The sequence below is a fragment of the Hevea brasiliensis genome, chromosome 10 (genome assembly GCF_030052815.1).
Source record: "Hevea brasiliensis isolate MT/VB/25A 57/8 chromosome 10, ASM3005281v1, whole genome shotgun sequence".
NCBI lineage: Eukaryota > Viridiplantae > Streptophyta > Magnoliopsida > Malpighiales > Euphorbiaceae > Hevea > Hevea brasiliensis.
Genome location: NC_079502.1, coordinates 88,452,266 through 88,457,493, shown reverse-complemented (window position 1 = coordinate 88,457,493; position 5,228 = coordinate 88,452,266). Strand labels below are relative to the sequence as shown.

General features: G+C 35.9%; 1 non-coding gene across 1 annotated transcript; it reads right to left on the bottom strand.

The window, feature by feature from the left end:
• Positions 1-2,092: 2,092 nt before the first annotated feature.
• Positions 2,093-2,199, bottom strand: LOC131170114 (small nucleolar RNA R71). Its single transcript, XR_009141055.1, has one exon. It is a non-coding gene; the product is annotated as a small nucleolar RNA R71 (small nucleolar RNA).
• Positions 2,200-5,228: the final 3,029 nt, after the last annotated feature.

The window sequence follows — 5,228 nt, the reverse complement described above, 5'->3', positions numbered from 1 at the left end:
AATTTACTTGTTTTGTAGGTTAAATTTGGAGAAATTTGGTGTATTTTGATCAGAGTAGCCATTTGGAGGAGATTAAAGTCGAATTGCAAAATTTTTGAAGTTGAGTAAAAAAATGGCCGAGAGCGACACAACCTGCAAAGACAACCGAAGTTAGCTTATGTCGCAGTTGTGTCGATCGTCGATATTCAGCCGAGAGCTACACAACCCGCGACACAACCCACGACACAACCGACTCACATGTCGTTTTTACTGGAAATGGCTGACGTGGCGTTTTCGTAACTCTGACTTTTTACCTCACTTTCTCTGGAACCTTCCCCCTTTTTACCCATTCTAGGGCAGACCCTTAACCCATATAAAGCCTCCTTTATCATTTTCTTTCAATAGGGAGCAAGGGAGGCATTTTTGGCAAGATTAGAAAGAGAGAAGGAGGGAGCACGGGATTCATTTTTCCAGCAGCAGCAGGAGCTCGTTCTGCACTTTTCTGCAGCAGCTTCATCTGCATTTTTCTGGGTTTTTCTACTCCTTAGCTTACATTCTCATTATTTCTTCATTTATACATTTGGGTTTGTCTTGAAACTATGATTTGTGAGTAGTTGTTGGAGATTCTAGAGATGGGTTTGTAAATATTGATTTGTATTGTGGTTTTGAACTGATTTAGCCATTTAAATGAGGTTTGTTACATTTTGATTTATTGCTTGTGTGCTTGTTGCCTTGTTTGATGAATGGGCCCTCATTAAGTTAAGCTTTAATCCTTAATAGATGGACTGAAAAGTGAATATTAGGGATAGATAATCTTGCAATAAACTTTATTTTCTTGGTGTTAGAGATAAGCTAAGAGGATTAAGGGGAACTTTCCAAAAATCAATTAGAGCTTTAAATGGGTTTTTGTTAGGTTTGAAATACCGTGAAAACAGGGTTTGATTTAATGAAAATCAACTTTGAAATGCTTGAAAAAGGTTTCAAAAATTTAAGAATTGATTTCCCTCAAAATTGCAATTCTCATGTGTTTGGCTAAATTAGGGATAAAACCACATGCAAACAATATTGAAAATCCAATCTCTAGAATCACTTTAATTTTCATTAAATTTAGATTTAATTCCTCTTAATTTCATAAATAGAAATTTCAAATTAATTTTTGGTAATCTAGTTTAATTAATTTTAGTTAATTGTTTGATTTAGCTTTAATTCCTCAAATACCAATTTTAATTCCAAATTTCATTTTACATCTTTAAATTTTGTCATTCTAATTAGCTTATACTTTTATTTCCAATTTAAGCACAATTCCCTGTGGGATCGATATCATTTTTTTTAAAAAACTATACTACTGTGACCCGTGCACTTGCGGATACACAACATCAAGTTTTTGGCGCCGTTGCCGGGGAATTGTTTGTTTTTAAGTTGGATATTAATTTTTTTAAGCTGATTAGAATTTTTATTTTCTTTTATTTTCACTACTGTTCCTTGTGTTTTTCAGGTACTTTTCTTGTTTATGAGACGATCGAAAAGTACAAGTGATACTGAATTGTTGTTCAACCCTGAAATTGAAAAATTCTGTCGAGCCAATAAAAAGGAATATAAGAGAAGAAAGGAAGCAGAAAAAGAAGAACAACAAAGATTTGAGCAAGAGGAGACAATTGAAAATATGGAGAATCAAAATAGAGCTATTGGTGGAAACAATGGAGGAAATGAGCAAAATAGGTAAAATGAAGTTGTTAATCAAAATGATCATCAGAGAAGATCCATGTTAGATTATGCTTTTCCTAGATGTGCAGATGTGAGAGATAACAGACCTATTATTGGAGCTAATCAATTTGAGTTAAAGACTGGTCTTATTCAAATGGTTCAGAATTCACAATTTGGAGGTAGTCCACTTGAAAATCCTCATTCTCATTTGAAGAAATTCTTGATGATATGTGGCACACAAAGACAACCTGGAGTTTCAGATGAAGTGATTCGGCTCACCTTATTTCCATTCTCTCTTCGAGATTCAGCATTGGAGTGGTATGACTCGCTTCCACAAGCTATTATAGCTACTTGGGAGCAGCTATCTCAAGCTTTTCTATCTCAATTTTTCCCACCTGGGAAGACTACTCATTTGAGGAATTTGATGGTAGCTTTTAAGCCAAGAGATGATGAAATTTTGTATGAATCTTGGATGAGATTTAAGGAGCTTGAATGGCAATGTCCTCATCATGAAATACCCAAATGGATGATTGTTCAGAATTTCTACACCAGAGTTACTCCAGCTATAAGAAACACAATTGATTCACAAGCAGGAGGAGATTTCATGAGAATGACAAGTGAAGAATGCTATGATCTATTAGAGAAGATTGCTCATAACACCCATTTGTGGGGAAATCCTAGAGCACTTGAGCCAAAGAAGGCTGGAATTTATGAACTTGACTCAGTTAACTACATGAATGCAAGATTTGACCAGTTGACTCAGCTTCTTAGTGATTTTTGCACAAAGGCAACAACCTCAACTCCTACAACTATGCAACAAGTTGCCTACACAGATGGAACTCAAAGTTGTGGAGTTGATTACTCTTCTTATGGTGATGATTATTTGCAAGAACAAGCTGCTTATGCAGGAGGTTATCAACAAAAACCTATGGGAAATGCTTACTCTAATGTGAACAACTCAACATGGAGACCACAAGCAACTTTTGCTCAACAAAGTCAAAGCTTAAATTATGCTCATAACCAGCAGTATATACAGCAGAATAGACCTCAATTTCAGCCTCAATTTCAGCCTCAATTTCAGCCCACAAGGCAGCCACAACCGGGATATCAAGCAAGAGCACAACAATCCCTTCCACCTCATGAACCGAAGCCAACCTTGGAAAGTATGATGGAGAAATTTTTTGCTGAACAAAGCAAGATGAATAACAAATTGGAGGAAGAAATGCAACACATGAGACAAACCATGGATCAATTACAAGTCCACAACCGCATGTTGGAAACTCAATTGGCGCAACAAGCAAGCTCATCGGGAAGCAATTCCTATGGCAAACTACCTAGCCAACCACAAAACCCTCATGAACAATGTAAGGTTGTGACCTTGAGAAGTGGTAAGAAAGTTGGTCAAGAGAGTGAAAATAAGAGAGAAGAAAAAGAGAGCACAAAAGAAGAAAATTCAGTTGAGAGCAAGAAAAATGAAAAAGAAGAAGAAAGCAAAAGTGAGCAAGATGAGGGAGAGAAACCATACATCCCACCTGAACCTTACAAGCCCACCCTTCCCTACCCTCAAAATTCATTAAGCATAAGCTAGACAAACAATTTGGCAAGTTCCTTGAAGTGCTAAAGAAGTTGTATATCAATGTGCCATTCACTGAGGCACTATCCCAAATGCCAAGTTATGCCAAGTTTTTGAAGGAGATTCTTTCCAACAAGAGAAGGCTAGAAGATTATGACACCATCAACTTGGGAGAGCAATGCAGTGCTATAATTCAGAAGAAGTTACCTCCCAAACTCAAAGATCCGGGTGTGTTTTCCATTCCTTGTCATATTGGTGATAATTGTGTGGCAAATGCCTTATGTGACCTTGGAGCTAGTGTCAGCCTAATGCCTCTTTCAATATATGAGAAGTTGAATATGGGAGAGTTGAAGCCCACAAACATGTATCTTTCATTGGCTGACCGTTCAATTAAGTATCCAGAAGGCATTCTTGAAAATGTGCCTATCAAGGTTGGGAAATTCTACATTCCGGTGGACTTTGTCATTTTAGATATGGAAGAAGACACAAAAGTTCCTATCTTATTGGGAAGACCCTTTTTGGCAACAGCTGGTGCATTAATTGATGTAAAGGGTGAGAAATTGACACTTCGAGTGGGAGATGATCAAATGATATTCAACATCAATCCAGCCATGAAAAGGAAACATGAAGAAGTTGAGTCTTGTTTGCGGGTAGACATTATTGATGAGATTGTTCAAGAGCATTTTAGAAAAAGCTATCCACAAGACCCACTTGAAAATTGCTTAGTCCATGGTGAGAGCATTGATGATGACAATCACAACATAGCTGCTTTTGCACAACACTTGGAGAGTTCTCCACCACATCCTGAAGCCACAATTTTTCAACTTGAAGGAATACAAAATCTGGAGATCAAACCACCATCATTAAAGGTAGAGGATGCCCCAAAGGTAAATCTTAAACCTCTTCCTTCCAACCTCAGGTATGCTTTTCTTGGACCAAATGGAACATATCCTGTTGTAATTAATGCATCTTTGACTGATATTGATATTGAAAAATTGTTGAGAGTTTTGAGAGAATATAGAAGAGTTTTGGGTTATGCAATTGATGATATGAAGGGAATTAGTCCAACAGTTTGTATGCATAGGATTTTCCTTGAGCCAAATAGTAAACCTTCCATTGAACATCAAAGAAGATTAAATCCTACAATAAAGGATGTTGTGAAAAAGGAAATCTTGAAATTATAAGCTGCTGGACACAAAAGACTTTTGCAACTTGATGAATTAGAAGAATGGAAACTTGATGCTTATGAAAATGCTAGGATCTATAAAGAAAGAACAAAAAAATGGCATGATAAGCATATCAAGAAAAAGGACTTTAAAGAAGGAGATTTAGTTCTCTTATTCAATTCAAGGTTGAAATTTTTTCCAGGAAAACTAAAATCAAGGTGGTCTGGTCCATTCAAAATTATAAAAGTTTTCCCTCATGGTGCTGTGGAAATCTTTGGTGAAAAATCGGGTAATTTCAAGGTAAATGGGCAAAGGTTGAGGCACTATTCAGTTGGTGAGCCAATTGAGAAGATAGCAACTTGCTATCTCTCTCATTCTCCATAACATCTTGAGTGAGTATGGTCAAGCTAAAGACCTAAACTTAGCATTTTTGTGCATAACTCATAATTTTTCATTGATTCTTTATTTCTTTCATATACATATTTGTTTTGAGTTTTTCCATACTCCTTATTCAGAGTTTAACATTGTTCTAATTTCCTTGTGCATATGGGATACAATGCATTGCAAGCAAATGAGCATAAAAAAAATTTTCTTGTTTTAGTCTAGCTTTAAATTTTTAGCTTTAAATTTTAGTTTCAAATTTGTTCACTTATAATTTTCATCTTTCTTTTGTTGAGTATTTGCTGGTGCATATTGCTGGATTCATTGCCCTTTTTGTTTATTTTAAGAGAAAATTTTTCCAAATTTTGACATCTTGGTTTACAAGGAAAATTTTTTGAATGTGAGTATGTGAATTGGTGCTTTGA